The following is a 20837-nucleotide window of genomic DNA, read 5'->3' on the forward strand; positions in this document are numbered from 1 at the left end:
TTGTATTTTTAATATTTGTTGGAAGCTCCCCAGAGTGGCTGGGGAATAAATAAATTATTATTATTATTATTATTATTATTATTATTATTATTATTATTATTATGAGTAAAACTTAGATGACTACAATCCAGACGTTTGTGTTCTCATGGCCTGCTTTCCTTTGGACCACATCAGTGAGACCCTCAGCAGGGTATTGTCATCTGGACAGCCCAGGACCTCCATATACAAGGCCCAGACTTGCGGCCTAGAGAATTCACTTAATCTGTGCTGGTACCATGGGTTACTCAAGAGGTGAGGTCCAAGTCCGGTCCATGGTCAAAGGTGCAACGTGGAGGCAGCCTGTAGCAGTTGAAGCTGGGTGCAGGGCAGGCAGTCGAATGAAGTCAGAGACATGCATGGAAGCAGGGAGCCAGGGCAGGTCAGGAGTTCAGGCAGGAAAGCAGGACAGGGTTCAGGCAGGAACTAGCAACCAACAATGTTGCTCCCGCAACCTGGGGCTGGCTGGCTTTTATCTGCCCCGAGGCATAGGGCAACCCCGATCCTCTGTTGACTCACCTCTCCTGGCCTGGAGGTGAGCACTCCTCCTGCAGAAACTTAGTTCCCTCCGCCTCTCTGCCCTGAGCCTCTGCAGCTCAGGAGAGGCTGGAGGGTTACCGGACCCAGAGGCAAGCTCCGCTTCCTCTGACGGGGCTGAGAGAGGAGCACCTGCAGGCAATGGGTCCTCAGGAGTCAGAGCAGACTCAGCTGATGCCTGCACCTAAGGATCCAGCACAGGTGAGGACCCTTCAGGCTCATGTCCCAGCCCCAACTCAGCTGGCTCTGGAGGCGGGGACTCCTGTACAGGCTGGGATCCCTCAGTTTCAGCATCCAAGTCTGAATCCCAGGCCATCACATAATTGCTGATAATGCAACAAAAGCAACATGGCAGGCAGCAGTTATGTGTTACAGGTCTCTGCAGCCACAGTGGGTGCTGTGATTCTCTGGCGGTTTGGCTTTGACCCTGTTGTCTCTTGAAACAGACGGGTGCCAACAATGACAAAAAATATGGAAAAGTCTGAAGAGGGGTTGTTAGTGCATTCATCTTAACATAGCCTAGTTCATTCATCCAGAAGAAACTGTTTAGGAGGTACTGTATGTATGCAGAGAAGGGCAACCAACCTGGAAAGCAAGCCTTATGAGGAGCTCTTGAAGAAGCTGGGTATGTATTGCCTGGAAAAGAGCAGACCAAGAGGAGATATGATAGCCATCTTCAAATATCCCTCACACGGAGGAAGGAACAAGCTTATTTTCTCCTGCCCTGAAGGGTAGGACTCGAACCAGTGGCTTCAAGTTACAAGAAAGGAGATTCCGACTAAACATACGGCAAAACTGTCTGACGCTAAGAGCTGTCCAACAAAGGAACAAACTCCCACAAAAGGTGGTGGGCTCTCCTTCCTTGGAGGCTTTTAAGCACTGGTTGGATGGCCCTCTGTCATGGATGCTTAAGCTGAGATTCCTGCATTGCAGGGAGTTGGGTTGGTGACCTTTGGGGTCCCTTCCAAATCTACAGTGCTATGATTCTATGAGGTTAAAGAGACTCACTTAGTGAAGTATTTTGCCCAATGACCTGCAGAAACCATGAGCTCCTGGGCGTCGCGCAGCTCTGCACAACACTCGGGAGCCCGGCGTGCCTAGGGTTGTGCAGAGCTGCCTGCATTCCGAAGCCTGGGGAGCGCTGAAGAGTGCACCTGGGCTTCGCACAGCTCTCCGCAAGCCTGGGGAGACGCGGCTCCCTAGGCTTGCGGATTGTAGGCTGTTCTGGGGGCTGGGGTCGGGGGAAACTCGGGCTTCCCCCGCGCCAGCTCCGTGTCTGGGGAAAATAATTTTTTTCCTTTATTCCCCCCCCCAAAAAAACTAGGTGCGTCCTATGGGGCAGTGCGCCCTATGGGGCGAAAAATACGGTAAAGAGTTTTAAGGGGTTTGGGGAGTATGGTTTGGGGGCTTCATGCATTTTGTTGGTGGTGGTCGTGATGGTAAAACCCTGAAATAGAGGCACTACCTCAGGGAGGAATGAAAGCCAAAATGTATACAGCTGATTGTGGCTGTGAGGGCAATCAATAAGATGTATCTACTGATGTTCTGGTGACTTTAGGAAACCTGAAGCATGTAACTAATTCAAAGATATGAAAGATTTGTCTGCATTTCCAACAGAAGAACAAATATGTGGGGATAATTTTGACATGAAGATTTCCTTCCTTTCTTTTAAGATTCATCCCTACATCTGGAATAGCTCAATATCTTACGATATGCAGTGTGATATAAACAGAAATACAATCTCCAGCTTCCCTCCTGGTTTTGATTTCCTAGGATTTGCCAATGAAACAATTGCCTTTGATGTGCCATGGCTATGAAGACCTGGTACCTTCCTGTTCTTGTCCTTGTCTTGGTTCTCTCTTTTGACCCAAGTAAGTTCTTCCATCACCTCTAGACAAAAGGCAAGCCATCCTAATTCACACTTTCTGAATTCACACAGCAGTTATCCAGGCAAGTAATGGATACAATTGGTTGCCAGTTCATTTCTGGAGCCATTTTTGTTTTGGGCGCCCTGTGGAATGCACCCCCCCCCCATCAGATGTCAAGGAAATAAACATCTATCTGACTTTTAGAAGACCTCCAAAGGCAACCCTGTATCGGGAAATTTTAAATGTCTAATGTTCTGCAATTTTTTAATGTGCTGTGGGTTGCTCAAAGTGGCTGGTGAAACCCAGCCTAGAAGGGTGGGGAAAAGAATAAAAATTATTATTATTAATTATATTTTATTATTACCCATAACCTGTTGGAGTTTTTTACTACCAAAAGCACCTTATGTGGGTCTGGCATGTTTCCCAAATCACCAGGCACTGAATTAGCAGGTGTACACACAGCCTTCAGCATGTAGGAGTCCCAAGACAGACATGTAGTAGCAAATCACAGAAACTATTAGGTACACTCAGAATGGTTTGAGTGTCATTTGAGCTTAGTGGTTACAGAAAACTATTTACAAGCTTCTCGGTAGAGGTTCCCTCAACTGTTGCAGACCTTACCCTGGTTGGTTGCAGACCTTGCCCCCCACCCCACATCCTTTCAGTCCAAGAGGTGGGAGCAGACTAAACAGTCCCTGAGTATAGTCCAGTAAGCTGTGCATGTGTGGAAAACAGTTCTCACAGGGATGACCTTGCACCTAAACAATCCAGCATTCTGGCAGCTTCTGGAACTTTCACGAACTTTCTGTAACTTGTTTCAGGGAATGAATGACACTCACTCCAACATTCTAAGTCCTCATGTCCTCATGTCATGTCAGTGTTTAAAAATCTAAATGATCTAGGCCCCACATGTTCGGAAGACTTTATCCTTCCCTACCAACCTTCTCATGTGTTATGATCAGTGGAGGGGGTCCTCTTGTAAGTTCTGCTGTCCTCCGAAATGTGAATGTTGGTGGCCCGGGAGAGGGCACTCTCTCTGATGCATTGCGGAATCCCCTGTGAGCACTCCAACTGGAGAACAGCCTTTGCCAAAGGTGTCATGGACTTTTTTTTTATAAATAGTTTTATTCAGTTTTCAGACATAAAATAAGAAATCATTTAACAGTTACATAAAAACCCTTACCAAAGAAATAACAAACAATAAAAAACATACAATTACACCAACAAATAATATAACAAAGCAAAAAGAAGGAAATAGAAAAAACACAGCTGTTCATAACCCTTTTTTCTGTATAACTAATTGGACTTCCTCACATCTCCCTACCGTGCATTCTTAGTATTAAAGATGCCAGCAAATTATTACCTTGTTTCATTACTTAATTTATACCTTTCAATTGCTATAATTCTAGACTTCAAGTAGTTTTTATCAAATAGTTGTAAAGGTGTCATGGACTTTGAAGATGCTCAATCTCAGGACAAAAGGGAGAAACAAGCTAAGGGGAAGACACATTTGGCAAACCCTCACCGTGATCAGCTGCCATCCGGAAACCTTTGTGTCCCCTCCCCCTCCGTGGAAGGACGTGTGGATCCAAAATTGGCCTCCACAGTCACCTACGGACTCTCTATTGAGACTGTGTTCATGGAAGACAATCTTACGCGTCTATGACTGATCGCCAGAGGAGAACGGGAAGAAGCATTCTATATGAGATGGGCTGCCTTCAGATGTCTTCTAAATGTCAGATAGTTGTTTATTTCTTTGACCCTAACCCTCTGTCTGGTTCCATTTAACTTCACTTCTCACAGTGAGGGAACTGCCAGAAGGCCCTTGGCGCTGGACCTCAGTGTCCAAGTTGAACAATGGGGGTGGAGGTGCTCCTTCAGGTATACTGGGCCAGGGCCATTTAGGGCTTTAAAGGTCAGCACCAACACTTTGAATTGTGCTCGGAAACATACTGGGAGCCAATGTAGGTCTTCCAAGACCAGTTATGTGGTCTTGGCGGCCGCTCCCAGTCATCAGTCTAACTGCCGCATTCTGGATTAGTTGTAGTTTCCAGGTCACCTTCAAAGGTAGCCCCCTGTCAAGCGTGTTGCAGTAGTCCAAGCGGGAGATAAGCAGAGCATGCACCACTCTGGCAAGACAGTCCACAGGGAGGTAGGGTCTCAGCCTGCATACCAGATGGAGCTGGTAGACGGCTACCCTGGAAACAGAATTGACCTGCACCTCTATGGGCAGCTGTGAGTACAAAATGAAGAAGAAGAAGAGTTTGGATTTGATATCCCGCCTTTCACTCCCTTTAAGGAGTCTCAAAGCGCATAACAATCTCCTTTCCCTTCCTCCCCCACAACAAACACTCTGTGAGGTGAGTGGGGCTGAGAGACTTCAAAGAAGTGTGACTGGCCCAAAGTCACCCAGCAGCTGCATGTGGAGGAGCAGAGACGCGAACCCAGTTCCCCGGATTAGGAGACTACCACTCTTAACCACTACACCACACTGGCGTAGTGCTCCTGCTCCCTCAGGGGCACAGTTGCCCCAGTCAGGACCAGGGATCAGGACCAGGGAGAAGACAGAACCCTTACCACCCCACATGTGAGAGCCCAGGGGTCTGAACACTCATCCCCCAACACCACTTTCTGGACACGGCCCAGGAGGAAGGAGCGGAACCACTGTATAACAGTGCTATTTTTATTTTGAACTCTTCCTCTGATCAACCCCAACCGTAATAGCCAATGGTCATGGATAATTAGAAGTGGAGTCCAGCAATCTCAGCAGGTCTATACGTTTGCCACCCCTGCTTTAGCGCCAAGTGGCTCAATTCCAAGTCAATTCCAAGTCTCATTGGTTTTGAGATAGGAATGGTCTGCACACAATCCTGGGCATCTAGGAGGAAATCTGTACTATAAAACCAAATAACCTTTTAAATAGTAATCGATAGAACAGATGGTTCAGATGCACTCCATTAAAACTCCAATTATTTAAATCCAATTCCTATGCCCCTCATGAAGAGTTCTGCACATTGTGCTCTTTCATTTCAGAGCAATCAGCCATCACAATTTCACTTATGTAACAGAACATCCATAACATTATTCTCCTATAGTCCAGGAAGAAAATCTCATGACCTTTCTGCATGATACTCTGCATGCAAAACAAATGGTCTTCAATCCTGTCTCCCACCCAAAATTTATTTAGTTGTAAATAAGAAAGAGACCTTTATGCAGGTTGAGCAGCAGACAACACTGACGCCAGGACATGTGGCAAAACTACCAAATGGACATATGGCAAAACTACCAAAATTCAGCACCCCTGCATCTCTTGAGCTTCATAACATTATTCATCCATAACATTATTCTCCTATAGTCCAGGAAGAAAATCTCATGACCTTTCTGCATGATACTCTGCATGCAAAACACATGGTCTTCCATCCTGGCTCCCACCTAAAACACATAGAGGCTCTTATTTGTAAATAAGAAAGAGATCTTTATGCAGGTTGAGCAGCAGACAACACTGACGCCAGGACATGTGGCAAAACTACCAAATGGGCATATGGGCATATGGCAAAACTACCAAAATTCAGCACCCCTGCATGTCTTGAGCTTCATTCTAAATCATAGTTGTGGTGTTCATGGCAGCATTGCCCCTTCCCTATCTGGAAACAATATGCTTATATCTCTTGTTATAAAAAGAAATCATTGAATTGATCTAACATAATCAACCCACCTTTATAGTTTAGTTAAACAAGTTCTGTTCACAGTAAATGTTACGCCCAGCAGTGAGCCAAACACCTATATATGTGTTTTCAATCCGGGAACTGGACTCCTGACATCCTGACATTTTAATGTATTTTTAATCTTTGCTGGAAGCTGCCCAGAGTGGCTGGGGAAACCCAGCCAGATGGGAGGGGTGCAAATAACAAATTATTATTATTATTATTATTATTATTATTATTATTATTATTATTATTATTATGATACTTTTTCACATCACACCAATATTCAAACTCCCTTTCAAAACTCCCATCCAATCACCATTCTCTTCCAACACACCTTCAGCCTCCCATTCTATCCTTCCCATTAATTTATCTAGTACAGTGGTACCTCAGGATGCGAACGGGATCCCTCTCTGAGCCACGTCCGCATCCTGAAGTGAACGCAACTCACGTCCAGGCATCTGCACATGCGCGGGTCGGGTTCCGCTGCTTCCGCGCATGCGCGTGACATCACTTTGACCATCTGCACATGCACGCACAGCAAAACCCGGAAGTAATGTGCTTCCGGGTTGCCATGGAGTGCAACCCGAAAATACTTAACTTGAAGCACATTTATCCTGAGGTATGACTGTATATTTACTTACACAACCATACATTGTCAAATATACATAATGTTATATTATGAACTTCAGAACTTCACAGAATACACAAGATAATTAGAGTCAACGTGGTTGAACTCCAGGTTTGCACATCTTTCCCCAGAGAGGTTAAAGAGAATTGCTCAAGGACCAACAGAATTCCACAGCAACAGGGAATGATTCATCTGTTTGATTTTAGCCCCTTGGGTATCGAATAAAGGGGAGGAGCCTCAGCCCTTGGGGAAGGTGATTGGGCGAGATGTAACATAGCTGCAGAGGGAAATAAAATCTATGGAGTGCTTATAAAGGGAAACAGTGTGTACTTTGGGCTGATATGCTCTGAGAAAAGTCTGGTTGAGCTTCTCCAGCGAAGACTGGAATACTGGGAAACAGGTGAGTTGGTGGGTGTGATTTTGATGCTTCTCTGGATTTTCCAGAGGTATGGAGGAAGGTTTGAGAGCTTCATGCATTTTGTTGTTGCTGGTGGTGATCCTTTGTAGGCAGAAGTGGCACTGAACAGGATCAACATAGGTGAGGTGGGCTCCTTGAACACTCCTGAAGAAATCTATAGCATAAAATCAATCATAATTCAAAGAATAGATGACATCTACTCGGATATACTCCATTAACCCCCCAAATATTTAAAACCAGATCTCATGCTTCTTATAAGCAAGGTTCAAGAGTTCTGCACATTGTACTCTTTCCTTTCAGAATAATTGTGCCATCACAATTTCACTTCTGTAACTGATCATCCTATGCCCTTTTGAAATGTGTCCCCCCCCCCTGAGAGTGGGGTTGTTATTGTGTTGTTGTTGTTTATTTTGATTATGTACTTTGAGGGTATATATTTTGATTTTATTCTTTGAACTGCACTGAGACCTCTGCGTATTGGGCGGTATATAAATTCAATAAATCATCACCATCAGTTACATTATTCACCCGTAGCTCATGGCCTTTCTTCATCTGAAATGGTCTACTGTCTTGGTTTCCACCCAAAACATGCAGACAGAGGCATAAGGAAGAATTCCAGGTACAAGCAAAGTCTCCCAATATTTGCCCAATATTTTTCCTAGAATCCACTTGAGGTGCTTGCAGCAGTTTTCCTGAACACATTAACGCTCTAACCTTGAGCCATTGTGTGGGAAGCGACCCTGTTTTATCTGGATCTCCAACTATATGGTCGGTTCAACACATATTCAAGCAAATGGGAGTAGAAGACCCCTGCAAACCACCTTCACTCAACTTGATCAAGGCCAAGGACTAAGCATTTGGAGTGAGATGCCTTGGGGACATTTGTGCATGCACATCCACATAGACAGCACATTATGTTCAGGCGAACATGCCTTTAGAAGATAAGTTACTTCTTCATAAGGATAGAGGAGTAACCCAGATTATATGAATTTATGCATGAATTTTGGCTGTCCCGATCCAGGTGATCTTTGCATGTGTAAGATTGCCCCTTCCATGAGGCACCCACTTATGTCTGCACTGTTAGTCAGTGTTCTTTTTAAAGGCCAACTAATTATATACAAAATTAAATGCATAATATCTGTCATCTATATATCTATATCTATCTATCTATCATCTATCTATCTAATCATCCAAGATTTGTCTGCATTTTCAGCAGAAAAAAACAAACTTGGGATTATCTTGACATGGAGGTTTCCTTTGTCAGTTGAGGACCCTCCACCCGCATGGGGATAAATAAGACACCAGACACATTTATTTCACGTTAATGGGCTAAATAAGGCCACAACTTTATTGATTACAGCATGTTAGAGGTATTGGCTTAGGCATTGGATCAGCAATCAACATATGACCCCACCCCGCACAGCGGGGAGTCATTTGAAGGTTAACACCCAGTGGGAGGAGCTTGTTGATGCAAATACAACTGGAAGCTTCCTCTGAAATCACTGGGGGTCGTGCCATGGCCCTAGCCACCAGCACGGCATTGGACATGATCCACGACCTCCGGATTCCTTTAACCAAATACCCAGCAAGGGGAGGGGTAGGTGATGGCCATGACCTGCTCTCCAGCACACAACAGATGTTCCAGTGCCTAACTGTCAATACCTGAAAAGTTGTGACAATTTGCTACAAGGTAGGCAAAAAAACCAAGAGGCTGGTGCCAATTTGCCAAAAGGGAAAAAATTCCTACCAGGCCCCCTGGTCAACCAGGGCAACCAACCACGGTCCATAGCAAGGTCAAAAGCATGAATTATGACCTAAGGGAGGGTGGGCGGGTGATCCGAAGGCACCAGGCAGCAGAGTGAGGACATGAGGCTGCCACGTCCACTTGAATGTGGCTCAAACCCCGCCCACAACCCAGCCCTACAGTGATGCAGGGGGCTGACCACGCCCCCCTGCTAGCGTGGGGCTGGTTCCCGCTCACAACACCTCCCCTAGGTGAAGAGGAGAGGCTTTCTTTTCTTTTAAAATCCATCCTTATGGTTTGAACAGCAATCTGCACAGTGATATAAACTAAATGACACAGAAATACAATGTCTGGTTTCCCCCTTGGTTTCCAGTTCCTAGGCATTCTCAACAGAACATCAGCCTTTGATCTGTCACAACTATGAAGACCTGGTACCTTCCTGCTCTTGTTCTTCTCCTTGTCTCGGTGCTCTTTTTTGATCCAAGTAAGTTGTTCCGTCACCTCTAGACAAAAAGCATACCTTCCTAATTCACACTTTCTGAATTTGTACAGATTTGGTTCTTGAAATCCCAGGGTCTGAGATGGTTCTGACCTGGCAGCCCTTATAATAACAGCTGTATTATCTTCTTCCAGGCTTCCTGCTACCTCTTCCTTTCTGGGTTCCCACATATATGATTGTGGATCTTTTTAAATAAAGAATGGAGAAAATGGGTTAGCATTTAACTCAAGCTGGCATATTTATTTTTATTTGGCATGCTTCCCAATTGGCAGCTGCAGTACGATTAGAAATGTTGGCTTAGTATGAAATATTTTGGTATTTTGCTAGTCCTGCTCCATTTCTTATGTTTCTTCTCATATGCATAGGTTTTGCTGACCAAGCAAGTGAAAAATTGTGCCATAGCTTGAAGGGCTATTGTGAGACTGAACAGAGGTGCCGACCCAAATACGTGGCTTATGGTATCTGTAATGAGAAGATGACTTGCTGCATAAGGTAAGAACAGTGACTTCAAACAATAAATAAATAAATAAATAGGACATTAATGTACAATGTCAAAGAACTGATGCTTTTGAATTATGGTGCTGGAGGAGACTCTTGAGAGTTCCATGGACTGCAAGAAGATCAAACCTATCCATTCTGAAGGAAATCAGCCCTGAGTGCTCACTGGAAGGACAGATCCTGAAGCTGAGGCTCCAATACTTTGGCCACCTCATGAGAAGAGAAGACTGCCTGGAAAAGACCCTGATGCTGGGAAAGATGGAGGGCACAAGGAGAAGGGGACGACAGAGGACGAGATGGTTGGATAGTGTTCTCGAAGCTACCAGCATGAGTTTGACCAAACTGTGGGAGGCAGTGGAAGACAGAAGTGCCTGGCATGCTCTGGTCCATGGGGTCACGAAGAGTTGGACACGACTAAACAACAACAACAATGTACAATGTTTTACAGGTCTTAAAGCAAATCCGAAACGGTAGGGCTAAAACTTTCATTTGAATCTGCTTCTTTTGCTTGTGAGCAACCCATAGGCCTCTGGTTCAGCCCACATGAAAACTGACAGGCCTGTTGTCTAATCCAGAATTACTCCTCTTATGTGCTATATTTCAATCCAATTCAAGAATTCCAGTGGGGAATCGGTCCTTCCCATCCTCCCATCAGCATACATGAGCTATCTGTTATGACGAAGTAGACTCGCTTCATTAGATTGTAGAGAGAGTACCTTGAGTGCTGGAAGGGCAGAAACAAACCTCCATGGGATGCTTCCTCACTCAACCCTTGGACTCTGCACCTGAATCAGTGGAACCTTTCTACAAACAATAGATCTGGAATATAATAGAGGTACATGTTAGGAAACTGTGTACATGCAACTACTCACACAGAGTCAATTAAGGTTTGGCAGATAGCCAAAATGTCATGTGAAGGAGTAAGTCTGCCTGGTGATTCAGAGGCATGGAGACAGCTCCATGACTGGTCAAGCTGTCTCAAGGGAGGGATAATTAATGACCTACTAATAAATAATAATAATAATAAATTTTATTTATATCCCGCCCTCCCCAGCCGAAGCTGGGCTCAGGGCGGCTAACAACACTAAACTGGAATGTGTTAGTTCAGAATACAGTGTTCAGAGTTCTGTGTGTCAGTGTAGGAGTTGAGAGTTGTGTGAGAGAGAGCTAGCTAAAGATCCGTGTTCTGTTCCTGTAAATAGTCCACTGCATATAATAAACACCTAACTACAAGTTCCTGGTTCCTGCTTCGTTTACCCTGTCTGCAGCCAAGTCGCCAATTGCTTCTGTGGATTCTGCGTTTACTCTGCTAGGTCTGGCTAAGGTCCTGCAACTAGTCAGAAAGTTGTGAAACACCAACAGGTTTTGCCAATAGTACACCTGTAATTGGGCCCGCCAATCTTCCTGGCTTTGGAGAACATTGATGTAGATGGTATCTACATTGTTCATAAAGAGGTAAAATTTCTGTCCAAAGGGAACCCAATCTCCCTTTGCCATATATTCAGAAGGAGAGGAAGAGCACAGGATCTTGTATTGATGAGGAGTATTGAAACCGATTTGGGGAAAATTAAAGCTGGTGACAGACCACAGCAGATCTTCATTGAACAAGAGTTTGGAATAGTTGACCTCCAATGTACTTTCCAGTTCTATGATTCAATTATTATTTTTTCCCCTTCTTCTTTCTCTGGCACCTGATTTCCTTTTTGCTCTATGGCTCTTATCTTCTCTCAACAGCCAAAAGGATATGAAATTCGGAATGCATCAACATTCCGGAAGTCCTCATAAAGGTCCCGTAAAGTCTGATAACCCCAACAAACATCTGCATGTCGAGCCCGCCATGGTGAAAACTCACAGGCGTTGAAAGAAATAATTGAGCCTCCTATGGAAAAAAGGTCTGTTGTTCTGTTACACATTTTACTTGAAATAAAGCATAAAAACAAAACAAAAGAGAAACCCTACTTAGTCAAAGGGCAGTTATGCTGAACCAAATCACTGATTCAAATCGCTTCAAATCACTGCATCTCACAGAAAATGGGCTGCCAGTTGCAAAACTAGTTAGATTGGTAATTAGGGTTGCCATGTCCTCTTTTTCCAGAACACGTCCTTTTTTTCAGGAGTAACCTTTCTGTCCAGGTAGATTTTAAAAATTTGCCAAAATGTCCCTCGCTATATTTTCTGGATGAAACATAGACATAACTGGTAGTTCAAGACTAGCTTTCCACTTTTCTTCTCCTGCTCCCCTCAGCAATATATCATAGCATCTATAGCCTACATATACTAGGGGGTATTTAAAATGAGAGTCACCATAGCATCCTCTTTTTTTGCACTTCAGAATATGGCAGCCCTAGTTTAGAAGGGCTGTCAGGATGTGTAGAGGTGTGTGGTGTGTTTGAGGAATCCGGCGTATGTTATGGTTACCAGATTTTTTTCAATGAATCCGGGGACACTTTTTTGAAGCTGAGTAGCAACAGCGAGTCAGTAGTGGGGATGGTGAGGCAAAAGGCCCTGGGCCCAAGCACACATGCATATTGTATAAAGGTGCTGCAAAGCCCTTCTTTCACACCCTGTGAAACATAAATGCACAGATTTTTAAAAACTGAGCAACGGTGCGCTGCGCTCCCGTGACTCCCGAACCTTCCCCAATCAGTCAAAACAAAGGGAGAAGGGGGCAAAAGATCTGTACCACTGGACGTCCCCTGTTCCCCATTTGGAAGTGGCGGCAGCAGTGGCAGTCAGAAGCCTGGAGCCAGCCTGGTAGCGCAGTTGGCTCTGGCTGGCTTCAGGAGCGCACACCATTTTTCCTCTCCGGAGGTCCCCATATGATGGGTTGTGCACAAGACACATCATATGGGGACTTCTGGAGAGGAAAAATGGTGGGCACTACGGCAGCGAGCAGCTCCTGAAGCCAGCCAGAGCCAACTGCGCTACCTGGCTGGCTCTGGGCTGCTGAGGCTGCCGCTGCCACGTTTCCCGGGGACAGATTTGCAAATCCGGGGACATTCCAGGGACAGAATTTGTCCAGGGACAGATTTGCAAATCTGGGGACTGTCCCCGGGAACTGGGAACCTCTGGTCACCCTAGTGTATGTTTGTTTGTGAGAAAGCGAAGGGAGAAGGGAGAAAGAAGGGAAAGGAATATAAAGGTGCTGGAGCCATCCACTTTCAGGCATTTTACTCACTCGCCACCAGCTTTGGCCACAAACATGCATGTGGCCCCTGATCACTTCCCCCGAAGAAAAATACTAGCCTCAAACTCTAACAGGTAGAACGCTCTTGATTTGAAGCCTTTGTGCATATTGAATCTGGGAAAGAACAGCTTGCATAATCCATACCCTCCAATACTAAGCGGCTCAAAACAGGGATCCCAGCTTTTGGGGCCACACTCCTGTGTGCATCATGTGACCTGCATGAGACCGCGCGCCCCCCAAAACCACTTTTTTGGGTGCAGGGCCCCCAAAGAAGTATTTTAGGCTGCCATGCAAGATCGTTGCCCCCTAAAAGCATTTTTTTAGGCTGAGAGTGTGGTCCAAAATTGTGGTAGCAATTTTGGACACTGTCCTTTTGCACAGGAAAAATGGGATGTCCCTTTTTTCCAGAACAGTTGCCGTGTATGCACAATCTTAAAATAGCTATAAAACCTATCCCTGGGAACCTGAAGGGGCAGAATTTGCTTATTGGCTAGGCCTGGGTTGCAACAGGTTTAGGGAGTCTAAACCTGCTATGGCAATGTAGAATGTTTCTTTACAAATTCACAACCATAAATAGAAGCTTGGTCATAATGGTTTATGGCCAATCCCATAATGGGCAATCCCAAATAGGCCAGGTTTCAGAATTTGTTCAAACAGGGTGCAAGAAAGGCCACAAGGAATAGAGATTAAGCAATGCTGTTCATGGGGATGGAATGCAGCAGCAGAAAGTCAGGATGGTTTTTTCCTTCTATTTGACAATATTCCTTTTTGATCTCCACACTTCTCAGTTTTGCCTTTGATTGGATGAAAGAAAGCTGATATCTACTGAAACTCTGATTGAGGAATCACCACCTCCAGCTTGAATGTCTCTTTGAAATAGCTTTTTCAGCAGCTGAAGGACCCCCAAAGCATATTTGCTGTGAAAATAATAATAATAATAATAATAATAATAATAATAATAATAATAATAATAATAATAATAAGTGGAAGAAGAAGAAGAAGAAGAAGAAGAAGAAGAAGAAGAAGAAGAAGAAGAAGAAGAAGAAGAAGTTGTTGTTGTTGTTCAAGGGGAAAGTATTTATTGTGTCACCTTTTCCATTTGAAAAGGGCAAGACAAAGTTGCATGATTATCCCTAACATATTTTAAAACATAGGTTTATGAGCCATCAAAGGTCAAATCTAAAAATGTACATGTCCTGAGAAATCTTCAATAAAATGCTGGTGAATTTTCAGGAGGATAGCTTTTTGTTTGTTTGTTTGAAAGAAGGGGGAAAATGCTGCAAAAAGGTGTTGAAATGAATTTGAAAATGGATACATGAGAAACTGGAGAGACTGAAATCAGCAGCCTTCTCAAACCCTGGTTAACATAACAGTATTAGCATACTGCAGCCAAGCTGTACACACCAAACCTCACGGAGAACACAAACCATTAATTGCACAGAGAGAATGGAGTGTCTAACTCAGGCATCCTCAACCTGCGGCCCTCCAGATGTTTTGGCCTACAACTCCCATGATTCCTAGCTAACAGGACCAGTGGTCAGGGATGATGGGAATTGTAGTCCAAAACACCTGGAGGGCCGAAGGTTGGGGATGCCTGGTCTAACTTAATTCACTTCAGTACTACATTTATAAAATTGTTGGGCAATGCGGGGATGTAATTTTTTTTAAGGCAAAAGGTTGTTGAGGAGATATGGTTAAGTGGAGGAAATGTCAAGCAGTTTTCTTGGCTTCTAACTAAAAGCAGCTCTGATCCAAAGTACACAATGATATAGGTGGGCAGCCATGATTCAAAGCACACAGTAGTATTGGTGGACATCAGAAAGGGAAAGGGTAGGACGAAAGATGAAAGAAGAAGGAGGTCTCAGTGTAACCATTTGCCCAAGGACCCAACTTTTCTAAGGTTGGTTTTGTGCATAGCTCATCTGACCAGTTATTTTTAAAAGGGATAAGTCGCAAGGCAAAGACATGAAAGCACAGGTTATATAGAATTCGAGATTATGAAAAAGCAATGTAGATGTTTGTCTGGGAACTTTATATCCCAATAAGAAAAAGCAATGGAAGAAAGCAGTAACACATTGTGGTGGCCACATGGCTGCCTGAAGGAGCATCTCCACCCCCATTGTTCTGCCCCGACACTGAGGTCCAGCGCCAAGGGCCCTCTGGTGGTTCCTTCACTGGGAGAAGCCAAGTTACAGGGAACCAGGCAGAGGGCCTTCTTGGTTGTGGCACCTGCCCTGTGGAATGCCCTCCCACCAGATGCCAAAGAGAAAAACAATGAACAGTGGTACCTCAGGTTACAGACGCTTCAGTTTATAGACTCCACTAACCCAGAAATAGTACCTCAGGTTAAGACCTTTGCTTCAGGATGAGAACAGAAATCGCGGCGCGGTGGCACGGCAGCAGCAGGAGGCCCCATTAGCTAAAGTGGTGCTTCAGGTTAAGAACAGTTTCAGGTTAAGAACGGACCTCCAGAATGAATTAAGTTCTTAACCCGAGGTACCACTGTACCATACTTTTAGAAGACATCTGAAACAGCCCTGTTTAGGGAAGTTTTCAATGTTTGATGCTGTATTGTTTTTAATATTTGGCTGGAAGCTGTCCTCTGCCTGGAAACCCAGCCAGATGGGTAGGGTATAAATTTATTATTATTATTATTATTATTATTATTATTATTATTATTATTATTATTACTACTACTACTACTACTACTACTACTACTCTGGGCGGCATTAACCCAAGTGCCGGAAGCATGAATTACGATGACTCTTTTGCAAAAAGGTGTTGAAATGAATTTGAAAATGGAGATATGAGAAACTGGAGGAAACTCCTTCTCAAACCCTGGTTAACATAACTGCATCAGCATATCGCAGCCAAACTGTACACACCAAACCTCACTGAAAATGCAAACCATTAATTGCACAGAGAGAATGGAGTATCTGAAATAGTTGGTTTTCTTATTCCAGTTATTTACTGAACAGCTAGTGGACATCACTACATATGAGCAAATGCATCTGGGAAGTTATGGAGGTTTCAGTATATTCTCTCTCTTCTTCAATAAAAAGAAATTTATCTCACCCTCCATAGCAGGCAAAAGGTGGATCTCATCTGAAGGGCTACATTACCTGTGGTTATTAACCATGATTTCCTAATAGAATATTGAACTTTGAGAACAGTATTGTTTGCTTGTTTGTTTGTTTGTTTGTTTGTTTGGTTGGTTGGTTGGTTGGTTGATACACCATGATCTCTCATGGGTTCTAAAGAGCTTAAATCACACACACGCAGCCAATGTATGCCTATGACTCCTGCTTCTCTGCACTTTTTCTGAGCTTCCCGTTAATTCATGACTGGCTGCTCTGGAGGAAACTGAGTGCTGGACATCATGGACCCTGAATTGGGTTCAGGAAAGGCCATTAAATACCTTGCTGTGCTTTCTTAATTGCCCAGAAGTCAAGAAGAAGCAGATTGCATTGTACGTACTGTAGCCAAGATATAATCTTTACAAACAAAGATGTTTTGCTTCATGAAGGGGCAGAGGCGGGGGATGAATGGGTCTTTGAAGGCAATGCAGGTCTCAGAATGCAACCATTTTTATTTAAATGGTTGTAATTGAGTGAAATAACGTCTTAGAACTTCTTATGTTAAATCCAATGTGTGTTTCCCCAGGAAGCTTGCAACAGCCTATGCTGTTGCAAGTCCACAGTATCCTGGACTTTGAGGCCAATCTGGGACCCATCAGCATAATTTTATCCTTCACGTTGGGATGAATACAGTAATAACCTGAGGCAAATAGTGCAAGCTGTTATAGCAGCACTATCGTCCAAGAGGTTGGTTGTGATCTACTGGTCAATCCTGGTTGATCTTTGGACCTTCTGTGATCCACTACAACCCCCCCCCCCAAAAGAAGCTCAACAACTTAAGCTCCATAAATAGATCACTGCCAGTTTTTTTAATACTGTGAGTAGATCGCAGTCTCTTGGGAGTTGGACATGCCTGTTTTATAGCATCTCATAATATAGAGAGCATAATATAGAGAGCACATGAGAGCACATGAGATACTATAAATGTGCTCTCTGCCGAGACTGAGGAGATATCAGTGTCAAAATGAGATAATGTTGCAGTTGTACCATCCTGTGAAGGGGTCGTTCTTGCCTGTAGCACTTGTGAGAGCTTCAGAATTGATGTTTATGCCTCAGGCAGGGAGCGCCAATCCTCTGTGGAGATTTGGATCATGTGGTTCCAGAAGGAAGGCTGTAACTGCTGTGAAGTAGCTATAAAAAGGATGCACTCGAGGGATTGGATTTTAGCAGAGTGAGAACTTCACTGCCATTTCCGCCCAAGACCCTCTGCACCTTGGGAAGAGTCACACTGATCGAGAATTGTAGTGAAACTGGTGAGTGAAGGGAATTTGAGTAGATCTTCTCCTTTTTATAACAGCAGATTTTCACCCATAATTTCACGGGCTGGTTTGGGGCTGGGCTATTTTGACTTCCTTGGGCAAAGGCAGATTTAGGGGCATGTGACTGGTTTACCTGCACTGGGCTCCGGACCAAGATGGTGCCACAGGGGACACTGCAGCAATGATGAAGAAGTGGCAATGGAAAGCAAGTGGCCGGGAGGAGGGGAATGAGTGTTGCACAGGGCGCTGCTGAAACTATAAAGCCCAAAGTCCACTACTGCATTGGGGGTGCAGTCATGCAATTTTTGCTAACGAAACCTCAAATAGGGGCCCCTATTTCCAAGGGCAGAGAATGGAGTACAATAAAAGTACTGGTAAATGCTATTCAAGTTAGAGCCTCATCTTTCCCCCAAAATTCATGGGTGGTGGAATTTGGGAGGCTATTTCACAACTTTTCAGGAGGAACCACACTCATCAGATTTTTTTTTATTGTGAAATGTGAGCTCAGCCCTAGCTTAAATAGATGGATCCCTTGCAATTTTCAGAGTGCTATAAATATTCTGTTTCAGTCATGGCATCTCTTCTTTTAGGGATATAGAGTTCCTAGCTAAACACCGACCTTTGCCTAACCAAAGCCATGAAGACCTGTTACTATTTCCTTCTTGCCATTGCCTTAATCCTCTCAGCTGATCCAGGTAAGTTATTAGTCCAGCTCCCTTTTGAGGTTAGGCAACCAAAGCTGTACACAGTATTCCAAATGTGTTTGCATTCAGCTCACTGCTGGGGATCTAACTTCCCGGTCTTGCTCATATTATCCTAGAACTCCCTAGGCTTCTTCCACTGAAACGATTCCCTTTGTGGAGATGGCTAGTTGTTGGGCCATTGACTGCTACTTTTACACTGAAATGACTAGGCTAAACACAACTATGTATTTGTTCCAGTTGTTCCCAATGTAGATTTTCATTCCTCCCTCCCTTCATTCACCCCTTCTTCCCTAGTGGGTGATGGTACCTTTTCATGGTATGCTTCAGGTGCCAACAGGTCTTGGGTCAGCCATGCCAGGTTGAAGCACCACTGCCCCACTTAGAAATTGTGTTCTGCATGGCAATTGAATTTAGGAATATGTTGCTTTTGGTGGCAATAGAAACCTCCAACAAAAGCTGGATGGGGTGCAACTTGGAGGGAAGTCTCAGTGTGCTGGTCTCCCCAACTGTGACCCCCATCTTAAAATATATAATTGCCCCTTCATGACAACTAGACATGGGGAAACAACTTCCCTTGACAACAGTGAGAGCATTTTTCACAAGCTGTTGTTCTGTACCACAGTCCTTGGGGCTCTCTATCCCTTGTTTATACTGTTTTTAGGAAAAACAGAATTTGCAATAAGACCCAACAAGCAGATGATGGAATGATGCCAAGAGGAAAAGAAAGCAACTGGATAACTAGCTAGATGCAGTTTTCAAGCTCACTAGTTGTAATGGAAAGAAAAGGATTCTTAGTAACTTCTTCTTCTTCTTCTTCCTCCTCCTCCTCCTCCTCCTATTTTTCTCTTTGGGAGGAACAGTCTTTGCTCAGGTAATAGGCGAGGAAAAATGTGGTAACATGGGTGGCGTCTGCAAAGACAGCTGTGAGAAAGAACATGAAGACATTGGAGAATGCAGTACAACACGTTGCTGCATAAGGTGAGAGTTATACCACAACCAACCAACCAACCAACCAACCAACCAACAAAAAAAGCAAGGTGCATTTGTTGAATGTCAAAAGGAGTGAATTAATTGGAAATGCCAAAGTGGTGGACATTTTTCCAATTTATGCCAGTGCACCATCTTCACCGGTCCCTGCAGAGATCAGATCTGGCCACAGGTCTGTCTTAATTACATCCAGGGTGGAATATTGCAACTTGCTCCAAAGGGGGCTAGCACAGAAGAGACTTTGGAAACTTGAAGCGCTGCAGAATATTGCAACAACAAAGTTTTCGGGCATCTGTGGTATGTTGATTAGTTGAGTAAGGAATTTATTGCCCGCTCTCAGACGACTGAACACAGAAGAGTATTGTATTGTATAGTATTGTTCCTATGCTTGAATTTTTGTTTTGCTCGCACTGCCAAATCTGGTGGGTTAAGATCTTTATATAAATATATTTCTCTACTTGTTTAGCAAGTAGGACATAAGAGGACTTTTGTTCAATATGTTCATAATATTTTGTTCACAATTATTTCTTTTCAGGTTCAAAAGAATATTTAAATAAATATATGAATGAATGAATTTATTATTTCAGTCACAGACGAGTTCCAGCTCACATACAAAATCAGGGAGGTCATGAAACACAATAAAGATACATATAAATAAATATAATTTTATTATTAAAAGTTCATGAACAGAAAATAATATAGTGCAACTGATTTCCGGGGTTGGTGTGTTGTGGGAGAAGCACACAGAGTGCAATGAGATTGAGTGTTTGTGGGGGAGGGAGGCTCAGTTAATTTCATTCTACACAGATTGAATAAACACATTGACAATAAAGGTATTATTATTATTATTATTATTATTATTATTATTATTATTATTATTATCATCATCATCACAAAATCTGTAGAGAAGTGAGATTGAGTGCAGGAAGAAGGGGGAAGCAGGAACAGCATTTTACAATTTATCAAGATATGTGTGAATTTGTCAATATTAATTTATAATCTCCAAACATCTTAGTTATGAGTCTGAATGATGGGGTCCATCTCTGCTGCCACTTGGCTTGAGGATTCATCAGCTCCTACCTGAACTTCAGCGTTATCCAGGAATCATTGATGTTTCTTCCACCAGCTGAAGGACCACAAAAGCACATTTGGTGTAAAAGCTTCAAAGACCATGCATTAATAAAAAATAAAAAATATAGTGCAGATGGACCAAAAGTTTACTGTGTCTCCTTTTATGTTTGACACTGATGGGGTGAAATTGTATGACAGTCTGTATGCAAATTCTATAAGCCACCAAAGGTATGCTATACAAATTGTTGGACAATGGAAGCACTACACAGGCCATGAGTTGGGGAGACATATTACCATTTGGGATGTGAATGTAGGTGCATCTCATGTCCAGATATGGAATCCACAAGACAATATCAACATCCACATGTAAGGAGGCCATGCAGTATGCCTGTCATGCTTCTGGGATTGCTATGGGCATCTGTTTTTCATTCATTATATATACCTCCCTAAAGGTATCTATCATATTCAGGGGCTCCTCTGTGACATCTTCTTCTTCTTTGGTGATCACTCATAGCCGAGTAAGATTGTCTTCCATAAACAGGGTTTTAACAAAAAGT

At 43.6% G+C, this 20837-nt stretch overlaps 1 long non-coding RNA gene across 1 annotated transcript; it reads left to right on the top strand.

Annotated features, from left to right (window-relative positions):
- The first annotated feature begins 17427 nt into the window (after positions 1–17427).
- On the top strand, positions 17428–20424 carry LOC308584169. The gene is made up of 4 exons (XR_014006567.1): positions 17428–17512; positions 18109–18213; positions 19083–19200; positions 20225–20424. It is a non-coding gene; the product is annotated as an uncharacterized lncRNA (long non-coding RNA).
- Positions 20425–20837: the final 413 nt, after the last annotated feature.

Source organism: Podarcis bocagei, assembly GCF_964188305.1.
Source record: "Podarcis bocagei genome assembly, chromosome: 3".
NCBI classification, from domain to species: Eukaryota; Metazoa; Chordata; class Lepidosauria; order Squamata; family Lacertidae; genus Podarcis; species Podarcis bocagei.